At 43.5% G+C, this 16,485-nt stretch overlaps 1 pseudogene; it reads left to right on the top strand.

Annotated features, from left to right (window-relative positions):
• The window catches only part of LOC140116901 (uncharacterized), a 37,768-nt pseudogene extending 31,005 nt beyond the window's left edge, over nt 1–6,763 (top strand).
• Nucleotides 6,764–16,485: the final 9,722 nt, after the last annotated feature.

The raw sequence follows: 16,485 nt of genomic DNA, 5'->3' as shown, positions 1-16,485 counted from the left end.
CGGTAGGTCAACGGGGGCATTAATTTCTTGCAGTTGTTCTGTCGTCAGAGAGGGCAGAGACAGTTGGTTTAAGAATCTGTCAATCTCTTCCCGTGAGGAAGGGAAGATAGTGGAGTCATTGTTGGTCAGCCAACAACCTCCCCGGATTATTATCTTGGGCATAATTTTGTACAACTGTTTAAAAGGAGAACCCAGCGAGTCCAGGTGGGCACCTCACCTCAGCTCAAGTCCTCACCCTCCTTTTCCTCCTCTCTGCATGTCAGCCAGCACACGCCTCTACATCACGCGGCCCCCTGGTCGAGTTCCCACACATGCGGCTGCTCTGAGCTGTCATTGCTAATCAGTGAGCAGGAAGCCACCCAAGTGCAGTGACGGAGTTCACAGATCGCTGCGATGCTCACTGCACATGACAACTGAGAGCGGCCGCATGTGCAGGAGCTCGACCAGGGGGCCGCGTGACGTAGGAAAGATAGAGAGAGTGGCAAGAGAGGACAGGGAGAAAGCGCTAATAGTGTGACATCTTAGGGGATAGATTATTGACATGAAGGTGTAGACTGTGCTCACCGTGTCTGGTTGTGCTTCTGATAAGCACAACACTATTTGAGGGCTTTGTGGTAAAGTTGAGTCTGGTGCTGCCTCCAGAGGGCGATCTCCTGTCCAAAGTTGCTGAACTCTACAGGATATGTGGAAATGGTTCTTAGTGGTGGTCCAAATGGATGGCGCAGACAGAGTTAAGTATATTAGAGATTTTATTGAAGGTATTTAAAACACAACGCGTTTCGGGGTAAAAGAACCCCTTTCTCTGGGGAAAAGGAAACCTCCGATACTGATTTCTTGGTTATATTTTCCAGGAGATGAAGGTACAAGAGGTTCCCATGGACGTCCCCCCTCATCTCCTTGTGGGGAAGTAGAAGATAATCAGTCACATCTTTCCACAGAGGAGGGAAATCATGGAGAGAAGAGGAAGTTTTCATGTCCCAAATGTGAGAAGTCTTTCAGTCAAGAATCAAATCTTCTCGTTCATCTTCAAAGTCACCAAGAGGAAAAGATTTATTCATATTCACAATGTGATAAAAACTATACCCAGAAATCTATTCTTGATCAACATGTGAAAATTCACACAGGAGAGAAGCCATATTCATGTCCAGAATGTGGAAAATGTTTTACCGGGAAATCACATCTTGCTGACCATCAGAGAACTCACACAGGGGAGAAGCCATATTCCTGTACTGAATGTGGAAAATGTTTTACCCAGAAATCAAATCTTGTTAAACATGAGAAAATTCACACAGGAGTGAAGCCATTTTCATGTCTGGAATGTGGGAAATGTTTTATCCAGAAATCAAATCTTGTTGAACATGAGAAAATTCACACAGGGGAGGGGCCATTTTCATGTCCAGAATGTGGAAAATGTTTTATGCGGAAATCAAATCTTTTTAACCATGAGAAAATTCACACAGGGGAGAAGACATTTTCATGTCTGGAATGTGGAAAATGTTTTACCCGGAAATCAAAACTTGTTGACCATCAGAGAGTTCACACAGGGGAGAAGCCATTTTTCTGTTCTGAATGTGGAAAATGTTTTTCTCAAAAAACACATTTTTTTCTGCATCAGAGGACTCACACAGGGGAGAAGCCATTTTCATGTCTGGAATGTGGGAAAAGTTTTACCTGGAAATCAAGTCTTGTTGGCCATCGGAGAATTCACACAGGGGAGAAGCCATTTTCATGTCCAGAATGTGGGAAATGTTTTACCCAGAAATCACAATTTTCTCAGCACCAGAGGACTCACACGGGAGAGAAGTCATTTTCATGTCTGGAATGTGGGAAATGTTTTTTCCAAAAATCAGGTCTTGTTGAACATCAGAGAACTCACACAGGGGAGAAACCATTTTCATGTCAAGAATGTGGGAAATGTTTTGCCCAGAAATCACATTTTTCTAGGCACCAGAGAACTCACACAGGGGAGAAGCCATTTTCATGTCCAGAATGTGGAAAATGTTTTTTCCAAAAATCAGGTCTTGTTTACCATCAGAGAACTCACACAGGGGAGAAGCCATTTTCATGTCCAGAATGTGGGAAATGTTTTACCCAGAAATCACATTTTTCTAGGCACCAGAGAACTCACACAGTGGAGAAGCCATTTTCATGTCCAGAATGTGGAAAATGTTTTCTCTGGAAATCAAGTCTTGTTGATCATGAGAAAATTCACAAAGGAGAGAAGGCATTTTCATGTAAAGAATGTGGAAAATGTTTTCTCTGGAAATCAAATCTTGTCAAACATGAAAAAATTCACACAAGGTAGAAGCCATTTTCATTAAATGAATGTTGGAAATGTTTCAGCAGTAATTCAGCTCTTGTTCAATATCAGAGAATTCACACAGGAGAAAATCAAGTTTCATGTCCTATATGTGGGAAATGTCTTATTTGGAAATCACATCTCGCTGAACATGATAAAATTCACACCCGGGAAAAGCCATTTTTATGTTCGGAATGTGGGAAATGTTTAAGAGGGAAAGGTAAGCTAGATATCAGAAAACTCCCGGGTGAACTGGAATGTGGGAAATGTTTTAGTCCTAAATAATGTAGTATCTGAAGATTTTGAAAATCTTAAGACTCACACAGGAGAGAAGGCACGTTAACCAGAGCTGTGAAGTAGGAGTTTTGGAGGGACTGCAAAAATCTATAACAAATTGTTAAATCTACAATACTGGAGAACCCCAAAGCAGATCTATACTCATACTAGAGAACCCCAGAACAGATATCTTCTAATATACTAGAGAACCCCAGAGCAGATATCTTCTAATATACTAGAGAACCCCAGACCAGATATCTTCTAATATACTAGAGAACCCCAGACCAGAAATCTACTAATATACTAGAGAACCCCAGACCAGATATCCACCAATATACTAGAGAACCCCAGACCAGATATCTTCTAATATACTAGAGAACCCCAGACCAGAAATCTACTGATATACTAGAGAACCCCAGAGCAGATATCCACTAATATACTAGAGAACCCCAGACCAGAAATCTTCTAATATACTAGAGAACCCTAGAGCAGATATCCATTAATATACTAGAGAACCCCAGACCAGATATCCACTAATATACTAGAGAACCCCAAACCAGATATCCACTAATATACTAGAGAACCCCAGACCAGATATCCTCTAATATACTAGAGAACCCCAGACCAGATATCTTCTAATATACTAGAGAACCCCAGACCAGATATCTTCTAATATACTAGAGAACCCCAGACCAGATATCTTCTAATATACTAGAGAACCCCAGACCAGATATCTACTAATATACTAGAGAACCCCAGACCAGATATCTACTAATATACTAGAGAACCCCAGACCAGATATCTACTAATATACTAGAGAACCCCAGACCAGATATCATCTAATATACTAGAGAACCCCAGACCAGATATCATCTAATATACTAGAGAACCCCAGACCAGATATCATCTAATATACTAGAGAACCCCAGACCAGATATCTTCTAATATACTAGAGAACCCCAGACCAGATATCTTCTAATATACTAGAGAACCCCAGACCAGATATCTTCTAATATACTAGAGAACCCCAGACCAGATATCTTCTAATATACTAGAGAACCCCAGACCAGATATCTTCTAATATACTAGAGAACCCCAGACCAGATATCTTCTAATATACTAGAGAACCCCAGACCAGATATCTTCTAATATACTAGAGAACCCCAGACCAGATATCTTCTAATATACTAGAGAACCCCAGACCAGATATCTTCTAATATACTAGAGAACCCCAGACCAGATATCTTCTAATATACTAGAGAACCCCAGACCAGATATCATCTAATATACTAGAGAACCCCAGACCAGATATCTTCTAATATACTAGAGAACCCCAGACCAGATATCTTCTAATATACTAGAGAACCCCAGACCAGATATCTTCTAATATACTAGAGAACCCCAGACCAGATATCTTCTAATATACTAGAGAACCCCAGACCAGATATCTTCTAATATACTAGAGAACCCCAGACCAGATATCTTCTAATATACTAGAGAACCCCAGACCAGATATCTTCTAATATACTAGAGAACCCCAGACCAGATATCTTCTAATATACTAGAGAACCCCAGACCAGATATCTTCTAATATACTAGAGAACCCCAGACCAGATATCTTCTAATATACTAGAGAACCCCAGAGCAGACAACAATAATACTGAAGAACTCAGGACCAGATATCTACTAATACTGCAGAACTCCACAGCAGGAGCTGGACAGGATCCAGGGGCAGTACAGTACAGTCTACAAGTACTTATTAATCCTTGGTCCTCTGCTAATTCTGAGATTGCTTTGGGTTATGGCGGCGGCACATACAATCGGGAGTCCGGACAAAGAACAAAGTGGCAAGAGAGGACTTCATATTGTACTTGCCACCAGCAGGCAGAATCGTTTATTGGACACTGAACAGGGTGTAGGCCCTAACACAAGTCTTCATGGGTCCGTTGATCGCAGGTTGTGTACCCCTCTTTTAGGATTTTAATTTACCCACACAACAAAACAATAAATATCCACACCAGAATATAAAAGGTTAATTACAACCTGTATCAATGTTCAGCAAAATATGCCTAGGAAACTCAAGGTAGTCCTCACAAATTAATAATTACCAAGTGAGAAAAGGAGGAACAAATTACAAAATACAATATACAGGTGGTCCCCTACCTAAGGACATCCGACTTACAGACGACCCATAGTTAAAGATGGACCCCTCTACCAATTATGACCTCTGGTTAAGCTCTCTGGATTTTACTATAGTCCTAGATTGCTGTAAGGTGTCTGTAATGAAGTTTTATCGATAATCCTTGGTCCAATAACAGCAAAAAACTTTGAAATTCCAATTGTCACTGGTGCAAACATTTTATTTTTTTTGTCTGGATCTATAACTACAAAATATACAGTTTCGACTTACATACAAATTCAACTTAAGAACAAACCACCTACAGACCCTATCTTGTATGTAACCTGGGGACTGCCTGTATTTAAGAAAAAATGAATAAACTTTATTAATTGCATATTCTCACCCCTTGAGAAAGACCGGCGGGTTGAAACGCGCGTGGGGGACTTCACACGCCAGGTAACTATGGTTGCAGGCACCCGGTTCACAGCAACACATGTTGTGCTCCCAATACATACTCCAATAGTTGCCGTGACTGCAGCAACTGTGTACCGGTGGGACTTATCTGATGTTGTAATACTGTGTATGATGGGCACCAAGACGCTCTTTATTGTTAATTATTGATGGTCTGCATACTGTGGTTCCAGGCTCTTGTAAATTTCTGTCTCTCCTCTAGCCATTTTCCCTTTTTATGGATTTATTTTAATATGCAATTAATAAAGTTTATTCATTTTTTCTTAAATATATTGTATTTTGTACTTTGTTCCTCCTTTTCTCACTTGGTAAACATTCTAGGCTTTTAGTTGAGATGAATGTGTGCTGCACTATGTACATGCTCTGTAGTTAAAGGGAACCTGTCACCAGGAATGGCATTTTTAGCTGGTGACAGGTTCCAATAGCCTATTATAAACTGCTTTTAAAAATGCTTTTATAGCATTCTGAATAATTTCAGTACTTTATAAAACTGGTGGTGAGGAGTAGAGGAAGAGTGCATGAGGAGATGCAGGCACAAACAGCTGCCCCTACCCCTTCTTTGGGACTTACCGCATTCTGCTGACTGAGAGCCAGGTAATATGAAATAAAGTTTTATAAACTACTGAATTGATACACAATGCTGTTAAAGGTGTTTTTAAAATCAGCATAGGATAGGCTATAGGAACCTGTCATCAGATAAAAATGACATTCCTGGTGACAGGCTGACTTGTTGAGTTGGTGCCTATTTAGGTGGAGTTTGAGTGAGAGATAGGGAGTCCACAGCCCTGATGTTACCATTCATTGTAAGCTGAAAAAGCATCTGTTTAAGATTGTCTACAACATACAGTAACTTCTCTGCTCCTCACCTCGTGTCTCCATCTATCCTTCCATGTAGACAGTAATAGAGGGATTTGTGGAAGCTTGAGGAGTAGGCAGAGAAATGGTTGATGAGGTTTAATGTAGATAAATGTAAAGTTATGCACTTGGGCCATGGAAACAAAAAGTATAATTATGTTCTAAACAGTCAATTAGTTGGTAAAACTGGAGCTGAAAAGGACTTGGGGGTATTGGTGGATGGTAAACTTAATTTTAGTGACCAGAGCCAGGCAGCTGCTGCTAAAGCAAATAAAATTATGGGATGTATCAAGAGAGGAATAGATTCTCATGATAAAGACATAGTTTTGCCCTTATACAAATCCCTGGTCAGACCACACATGGAATATTGTGGACAGTTTTGGGCACCAGTGTATAAAAAGGATATAGTAGAGCTGGAACGGGTGCAGAGGAGAGCAACCAGGATTATTAGGGGGATGTGGGGACTAGAATACAATGACAGATTACACGACTGAGGGGAGACCTCATTACAATGTACAAATACCTGAACGGACAGTACAAGGATCTCTCCAAAGATCTTTTTATACCTAGGCCTGTGACCAGGACAAGGGGGCATCCTCTATACCTAGAGGAGATGCGGTTCTACCATCACCATAGACAGGGGGCATCCTCTACACCTAGAGGAGAGGAGGTTCTACCATCACCATAGACAGGGGGCATCCTCTACACCTAGAGGACAGGAGGTTCTACCATCACCATAGACAAGGGACATCCTCTACACCTAGAGGAGAGGAGGTTCTACCATCACCATAGACAGGGGGCATCCTCTACACCTAGAGGAGAGGAAGTTCTACCATCACCATAGACAGGGGGCATCCTCTACACCTAGAGGAGAGGAAGTTCTACCATCTCCATAGACAGGGGGCATCCTCTACACCTAGAGGAGAGGAGGTTCTACCATCACCATAGACAGGGAGCATCCTCTACACCTAGAGGAGAGGAGGTTCTACCATCACCATAGACAAGGGACATCCTCTACACCTAGAGGAGAGGAGGTTCTACCATCACCATAGACAGGGGGCATCCTCTACACCTAGAGGAGAGGAGGTTCTACCATCCCCATAGACAGGGGGCATCCTCTGCACCTAGAGGAGAGGAGGTTCTACCATCAACATAGACAGGGGTCATCCTCTACACCTAGAGAAGAGGAGGCTCTACCATCACCATAGACAGGAGGCATCCTCTACACCTAGAGGAGAGGCGATTTTACCATCACCATAGACAGGGGGCATCCTCTACACCTAGGGGAGAGGAGGTTATACCATCACCATAGACAAGGGACATCCTCTACACCTAGAGGAGAGGAGGTTCTACCATCACCATAGACAGGGGGAATCCTCTACACCTAGAGGAGAGGAGGTTCTACCATCCCCATAGACAGGGGGCATCCTCTGCACCTAGAGGAGAGGAGGTCCTACCATCAACATAGACAGGGGTCATCCTCTACACCTAGAGAAGAGGAGGCTCTACCATCACCATAGACAGGGGGCATCCTCTACACCTAGAGGAGAGGAGGTTCTACCATCACCATAGACAGGGGGCATCCTCTACACCTAGAGGAGAGGCGATTCTACCATCACCATAGACAGGGGGCATCCTCTACACCTAGAGGAGAGGCGATTCTACCATCACCATAGACAGGGGGCATCCTCTACACCTAGAGGAGAGGCGATTCTACCATCACCATAGACAGGGGGCATCCTCTACACCTAGAGGAGAGGAGGTTCTACCATCACCATAGACAGGGGGCATCCTCTACACCTAGAGGAGAGGAGGTTCTACCATCAACATAGACAGGGGACATCCTCTACACCTAGAGGAGAGGAGGTTCTACCATCACCATAGACAGGGGGCATCCTCTACACCTAGAGGAGAGGAGGTTCTACCATCACCATAGACAGGGGGCATCCTCTACTCCTAGAGGAGAGAAGGTTCTACCATCACCTTAGACAGGGGGCATCCTCTACACCTATAGGAGAGGAGATTCTACCATCACCATAGACAGGGGCATCCTCTACACCTAGAGGAGAGGAGGTTATACCATCACCATAGACAGGGGGCATCCTCTACACCTAGAGGAGAGGCGATTTTACCATCAACATAGACAAAGGTTCTTTACTGTAAGATGGCCTGGATGGCTTTCTGGAGAGAAAAAATATCACGGGTTATGGGGAATAAAACATTTATTTAATTCGTAAATGTTGGATTTGATGGACTTTTTACAGCCTTATATACTATGATCGCTCACAGGCAGGCTCCTCCCACTTGTCCAAGATTTCTGTAGGTTTGGTCTTTTGTTTTTGCCTTAATGTAATGTATGTGAACCTGTTATTGTTTGTACAGCCAAGAAATAATAATAAAAATGTGTTTAACAAAAATGTCCCAGGGGTTTGATGCTGCAATGGCTAAGACCAGTTATCTGTGAGAATTAGAGAATCTGACAGACGGAGAACAGAACTCCCTGCCTCGGGGTATGACTGGTGTTGGAGGTAAGGAGAATTGAACATGGCTTCTTCTACAGTGCAGTCATGCTCACTCTCACTCCTGAGGTGGTGCCCATGCTGCATTGGTGACTTCATCCTCCTCCTCGTGCTGCCCTTAATGTGGGATATGGACTTTGCCAGTAGTGCCTGTGGCACTTTGTGCTTGCCTGACTCTCCACTGGGTGCTACGCTATACTTGTAGCAGGATTCCAGTAGGGTGACCACTAGTGATGAGCGCATACATCTAAGTACGGCCTTGACCTGTTTGGAAAAACTTTTCAGAAAAGTTCAGTGCAGTTCCCTGAACATGACCCTAAATTTGCCCTTAACCCAAACCCCATTGAAATCATCAGCGATCCGAGTTTTGTGACCCAAAAATGGTCTCAAAATGGTTTGTAAGGGAGGTACAACGCTTGTTCTATTCTCTATAACCCGCTATCTCTCAGCTAACTCCCTCCTTGACCCCCTACAATCTGGTTTCCGCTCTATGTTCTCCACTGAAACTGCCCTTTCTAAAGTCTCCTATGATCTCCTCACTGCTAAATCCAAAGGTGACTATTCTCTCCTCATTCCCCTGGATCTATCGGCAGTGTTCGATACTGTGGACCACCAGCTCCTCCTCAGGATGCTTCACTCCATTGGCCTAAAGGACCCTGCACTCTCTTGGTTTTCTTCCTATCTCTCTGACCGCACTTTCAGTGTCTCTTTTTCTGGATCTCTCTCTTCTCCTCTCCTCTCAGTGTCGGGGTTCCTCAGGGCTCAGTCCTAGGTCCTCTCCTCTCAGTGTCGGGGTTCCTCAGGGATCAGTCCTAGGTCCTCTTCTCTCTCTATGCTGCCCCCATTGGACAAACCATCAGAAGCTTTGGTTTCCAGTATCATCTTTATGCTGATGTTACACAGCTATATACTTCTGCACGTAACATCACCCCGGCCTTAATCCAGAACACTAGTGACTGTCTCTCTACTGTCTCTAACATCATGTCCTCTCTCTTCTTAAAACTTAATCTTTCTAAGACTGAACTTCTTGTCTTTCCACCATCTACTAACTTACCTAACCCTGACCTCTCCATCTCGGTCTGTGGGATCACTATAGCTCCGGGGCACAGGCCGCTGTCTTGGGGTTGTGCTGGACTCTGACATCTCCTTTTCACCATATATTCAATCTCTTGCTCGCTCTTGCCGGATGCATCTCAGAAACATCTCCAGAATCCGACCATTTCTGACGTTTGAAACTTCTAAAATGCTAATTGTTGCACTTATTCACTCTCGACTAGTCTCCTGTAGCTCCCTACTAATCATCTTCCACTCACTAAACTCTCTCCTCTCCAATCTATTCTTAATGCAGCAGCCAGGCTCGTCTTTCAGACTAAACGCTACATGAATGCCTCCAGTTTGTGCCAATCACTGCACTGGCTGCCTGTCACCTTCCGTATTCACTTTAAAATAATAACCCTCATCCACAAAGCTCTGAATAATGCCGCACCCTATCTCTCTTCTCTCATCTCAGTCTATCGCCCTTCCCGTGCTCTTCGATCTGCCAGTGACATTAGATTAATCTCTACCTTAATTCGGACCTCTCATGCACGTCTCCAGGACTTCTCCCGAGATGCACCAATTCTCTGGAATGCCCTTCCCCAGACCCAGCAGATATTTACCAAGCTCCAGGCTTCTCTGCAGTCTTCTACACCTAGGACCCTGTAAATAAGATGGCGGCTGATGGCTAGTTCAAGCATCAGAATTTGTATTTAATTATTTATGAAATTATTTTATATTGCTCCCTTATAATGAATGGCTGGACCATCATACAACCTCCTGTGTCACCCCCTCATCCTCATAGACTGTAAGCTCTTGTGTCACCCCTCATCCTCATAGACTGTAAGCTCTTGTGTCACCCCCTCATCCTCATAGACTGTAAGCTCTTGTGTCACCCCCTCATCCTCATAGACTGTAAGCTCTTGTGTCACCCCTTCATCCTCATAGACTGTAAGCTCTTGTGTCACCCCCTCATCCTCATAGACTGTAAGCTCTTGTGTCACCCCTCATCCTCATAGACTGTAAGCTCTTGTGTCACCCCCTCATCCTCATAGACTGTAAGCTCTTGTGTCACCCCCTCATCCTCATAGACTGTAAGCTCTTGTGTCATCCCCTCATCCTCATAGACTGTAAGCTCTTGTATCACCCCCTCATCCTCATAGACTGTAAGCTCTTGTGTCACCCCCTCATCCTCATAGACTGTAAGCTCTTGTGTCACCCCCTCATCCTCATAGACAGTAATTTCTTGTGTCACCCCCTTATCCTCATAGACTGTAGGCTCTTGTGTCACCCCCTCATCCTCATAGACTGTAAGCTCTTGTGTCACCCCCTCATCCTCGTAGACTGTAAGCTCTTGTGTCACCTCCTCATCCTCATAGACTGTAAGCTCTTGTGTCACCTCCTCATCCTCATAGACTGTAAGATCTTGTGTCACCCCCTCATCCTCATAGACTGTAAGCTCTTGTGTCACCTCCTCATCCTCATAGACTGTAAGATCTTGTGTCACCCCCTCATCCTCATAGACTGTAAGCTCTTGTGTCACCCCTCATCCTCATAGACTGTAAGCTCTTGTGTCACCCCTCATCCTCATAGACTGTAAGCTCTTGTGTCACCCCCTCATCCTCATAGACTGTAAGCTCTTGTGTCACCTCCTCATCCTCATAGACTGTAAGTTCTTGTGTCACCCCTCATCCTCATAGACTGTAAGCTCTTGTGTCACCCCCTCATCCTCATAGACTGTAAGCTCTTGTGTCACCCCCTCATCCTCATAGACTGTAAGCTCTTGTGTCACCCCCTCATCCTCATAGACTGTAAGCTCTTGTGTCACCCCTTCATCCTCATAGACTGTAAGCTCTTGTGTCACCCCCTCATCCTCATAGACTGTAAGCTCTTGTGTCACCCCTCATCCTCATAGACTGTAAGCTCTTGTGTCACCCCCTCATCCTCATAGACTGTAAGCTCTTGTGTCACCCCCTCATCCTCATAGACTGTAAGCTCTTGTGTCATCCCCTCATCCTCATAGACTGTAAGCTCTTGTATCACCCCCTCATCCTCATAGACTGTAAGCTCTTGTGTCACCCCCTCATCCTCATAGACTGTAAGCTCTTGTGTCACCCCCTCATCCTCATAGACAGTAATTTCTTGTGTCACCCCCTTATCCTCATAGACTGTAAGCTCTTGTGTCACCCCCTCATCCTCATAGACTGTAAGCTCTTGTGTCACCCCCTCATCCTCGTAGACTGTAAGCTCTTGTGTCACCTCCTCATCCTCATAGACTGTAAGCTCTTGTGTCACCTCCTCATCCTCATAGACTGTAAGATCTTGTGTCACCCCCTCATCCTCATAGACTGTAAGCTCTTGTGTCACCTCCTCATCCTCATAGACTGTAAGATCTTGTGTCACCCCCTCATCCTCATAGACTGTAAGCTCTTGTGTCACCCCTCATCCTCATAGACTGTAAGCTCTTGTGTCACCCCTCATCCTCATAGACTGTAAGCTCTTGTGTCACCCCCTCATCCTCATAGACTGTAAGCTCTTGTGTCCCACTCATCCTCATAGACTGTAAGCTCTTGTGTCACCCCCTCATCCTCATAGACTGTAAGCTCTGGTGTCACCCCCTCATCCTCATAGACTGTCAGCTCTTGTGAGCAGGGCCATCACTCCTATTGTTCCATATGACTGTCTGTTCTGTGTAATGTAATATAGTTGTATATGTCCCCTATGATTTGTAAAACGCTACGAAATTTGATGGCGCTAAATAAATAAAGATTATTATTATTATTATAGTAACAGGGTAATTGCTCTGCTGAAAAATGGCTAGGAAAAGTACTTATATTATATTAGAAACACAAGATAAAAAAATGAAATGAACAAAGGGCTGAGGTGCTGCAGGGAGAGGACGCGTTACATCTGTGCCGGATACAACGTCCTCTGGTACAAGCACCAAGGTTTATGGCTGTCAGCATGGAGGGGCCAGACAAAGTGGAGTTATTGGTAAATTACATTGCATTGAGAGCCTCAAGTCCCATGGGATTGTTTTCGAGTTGCTCTCCCGCCCTCCACCTCAGCCCCTGTTTACACCAGCCAGGCCGTGTTATCCACAAGTCATGGAGCAGTCACTTATACTCTGACAGTGATGATGAACCCTTCAGTGGCCGAGTGCCCAAGCTACAGCCAAAAACCTACTTACCTATCACCAACACAGCAATTTAATCAGCAACTTCTAGCTCCCCGCTCTGCCACAGCTTTCAATCGTATTGGCATCTTGAGGACATCAATACAGTCAAAAGAAGGAGAGGAAATTTGGATTATTATTGTAGTTTCCCTCCAAGGTCTCTATGAACAGGAGGAATTGTGGGACAGGAGCTCCAATGATAATCCAGCCCTGTCCACACCTTTGCAGTCCTCCTGCAGTCCCAGAAGGAGTTTCTTTAGAATAGCACTGAACGCAGCACATCCTGTATTACACTGTATTAGGTGAAGAAGAGCTTGAACAAGCAATCAGTTCAAGCTAACCTGTAAAAGTTAAAAAAAATGTTAATAAAAAGAATTAATTAAATAAAGTAAAAGTCCCCTAAACACAAACTTTCCCTATAAAAACTCGCCAAAAATGTACATTTTTTATTAAATCCCTTCACAAAAATGTTCTAAAAAGTGATCAAAAAAAGTTTGCCAAAATGGTACCACTGAAAAGGACAACTCAGCCCGCAAAAAATAAGCCCTTAACCAGCTCTGTCAATCAAAAAATATTATCTCTGTAAAGATGGCGATAGAAAAATAAGTTTTTCCTCAGTAAAATTGTAAAAATATTAAAAAAAAACCTATATAAATGAGGTATCACCATAACCGTAGTGATCTATAGAATAAAGATAATAAGTTATTTTTATGGTACGGTGAATGGCCCCAAAATAATACAAGAAGAAAGGAAACCAAAATTTACCATTTTTTTTCCTACATACATTTAAGAGTTAATAAAATCTCATTAATGAGCTAATGACCCACTTACAGGAAGTATTTTTAAAGTGTATATAATGTCGCAAAAAATAAGCCCTAATGTGTCCAAATTTCCCAAAAATATGGAATTAGACTTACCGGTAATTCGGTTTCCACTAGTGACCATGACGGCCCCCACCTGGAGGATGCTCCTATATCCTGTAGGGACAGGAAGTGCAAGAGATTAAAAGCTCCTCCCTAGCACCCAACACCAGTGTCTACCAAAGTACCACCCGGAAGGATGCAAGTGCAAAAAAATTTACATAGAACCATCTCCAAGAAGGAAGAAAGGGAGGGAAATAATGGGGGGGCGTCATGGTCACTAGTGGAAACCGAATTACCGGTAAGTCCAATTCCATATTTCCACCACGTTTCATGACGGCCCCCACCTGGAGACTTACCAGATTACCCCATTATTTGGGAGGGACCACCGCCTGCAGGATTTTCCTGCCGAACGCCAGGTCTTCCTGGGAGGCAATATCCAAGCGGTAGTGCTTTGCAAAGGTCGAGGAACTTGACCACGTTGCTGCTCGGCATATCTGGTCCAGAGATGCACCCCTTTTTTCGGCCCATGATGTTGCCATGGCCCTAGTGGAATGGGCTTTAATATCCCCCGGAAGGGAAGTGTTTGCGGTTTTGTAGCAGAGAGAGATGGTGGATTTTATCCATCTGGCTAAGGTCGCTTTTGAGGCTTTCAACCCTCTATTCTTTCCCCCAAAGTTGACTAATAAACTGGAATCTTTACACCACTCTTTTGTTGCTTCTAAGTAAAAGAGAACACATCTCCTAACGTCTAAAGTCTGCCACTTCTTTTCCCGTTCAGATTTAGGATTAGCACAAAAGGAGGGAAGAATAATTTCCTGTCTACGGTGGAAATCAGACACAACTTTAGGGAGGAAGAGGAGATCTAGTTTGAGAATTATCTTGTCATCTAAAATTCTTAGAAAGGGTTCTCTGCGCGAGAGGGCCTGGATTTCGCCCAGTCTGCGTGCTGTGGTAATTGATATCAGGAAGATCGTTTTAAATGTGAGGATTTTCATGTTTGCAGAATCCAGAGGCTCAAAGGGGGGCTCTGTGAGAATATTTAGGACCAGAGAGAGATCCCAAGAGGGGACTGGGTTGTGTATATGTGGTTTAATACGAGAACAGCCCTTAATGAATCTTTTGATCCATCTGTGATCTGCTAAGGGGAAGTCAAAATATATACTTAAGGCCGAAATGTGGACTTTAAGGGTACTTGGTTTAAGACCTAGAGAAAACCCTGCCTGTAAGAAATCTAAAATTTGACTTAAGTTTGGATTTTCTGGAGAAGGAGGATAATCCCTGCACCATGTACAGAATTTTTTCCAGATCTTGGCATAAATTGCGTTAGTCACTGGTTTCCTGCTTGCTTGAATAGTGTCAATCACTTCAGTAGAAAGGCCTTTGGTCATTAGGTATGCCCTCTCAGGATCCAGGCCGTAAGCTTTAAATGTCGCACGTCTTGATGATACAGTGGACCCTGTAGAAGAAGATCCTGACGATAAGGTAGATGAACAGGATTATCTATAGCTAGTTCCTGAATAACCGGGAACCAACTTCTTTTTGGCCAGTATGGAGCAATAAGAATTAATAATACCCGTTCTGTTCTTAATTTCTGTAAGATTTTGGAAATTAGGGGTATGGGAGGAAAAGCATAGACTAACCCTGACCCCCATGTATGACTGAAGGCATCTAATAGGAGAGCCCCTATGGTCTAAAGAAAAGTATTTAGGGGATTTATTATTTAGATGGGTTGCAAAAAGATCTAAGGTTGGAGTCCCCCAAATATGACAGATTTCCCTGAAAGTTTGCGGGTTTAGCGACCATTCATGTGGATCTAATATAACCCGGCTTAAGAAGTCTGCTTCTATATTTTCTGTACCTTTGAGATGGACAGCTGAGAGGGATAGAAAATGTGTTTCTGCCCACCTAAAAATCTGATGTGATAACTCTGACAAAGATTTAGACTTTGTGCCCCCTTGTCTGCGCAGATAAGCTACTGTAGTAGTGTTATCAGAAAGGATTCTTATGTGTTGATTTTTTATGTGCAAGTGGCTCTTTTTGAAGGTTTCTAGGACTGCCTTTAACTCCCGGAAGTTTGAGGACCTAGAACAAGTCTGGCTGTCCCACTGACCTTGAAAATAGTGGCCTGCTAACACAGCCCCCCAACCTGTCAGGCTTGCATCTGTTCGTATTGTTAAGATTGGGTTTGGATTCCACCAAACTCCTTTCTTTAAGTTTATGGGATTCTTCCACCAGGATAGTGAATGTTTAACTAAAAGGGGAATTTTTACCTTGTGGTCTAGATGTAGAGGGTTTTTGTCCCACACCCGGATTGTCCAAGCCTGCATAGTCCTTGTGTGATTTTGAGCCCATGCCACGCACTGGATACAGGACGTCAGAAGGCCCAGAAGACTCAGAGCTGCTCGAATGCTGCACGACTCTTTTCTCTGGAAGAGACTTATATTTTCCTTTATTTTTTGGATCTTTTCTAACGGTAGGAAAGAACTCTGTTTCACAGAATCTAGTTTTACCCCTAGAAACTTTTTTACCATCTCTGGTTTTAAATCTGATTTTTCCTTGTTTATGACCCAACCTAAGTCCTGGAGGAGACCTATGACTATCTGAAGGTGGGTCTTTAGTTCTAATTTGGTCTTGGCAACTAGAAGTAGGTCGTCTAGGTAAGGAACTATAATTATGCCCTTCAACCTTAGGTGGGCCACTACCTCTGCCATAATTTTTGTAAAAATACGGGGTGCCGAAGAGATCCCAAATGGTAGGGCTCTGAACTGATAATGAAGTATTTTTCCCCCCGGGGAACGAACTGTGAATCTTAGATATTTCTGGTGATCCTGGCAAAGGGACGTGATAGTACGCGTCTTTTAGATCAATCGTAC

This window comes from Engystomops pustulosus, chromosome 2 (genome assembly GCF_040894005.1).
Source record: "Engystomops pustulosus chromosome 2, aEngPut4.maternal, whole genome shotgun sequence".
NCBI classification, from domain to species: Eukaryota; Metazoa; Chordata; class Amphibia; order Anura; family Leptodactylidae; genus Engystomops; species Engystomops pustulosus.
This window is presented reverse-complemented; position numbering and strand designations above follow the sequence as displayed.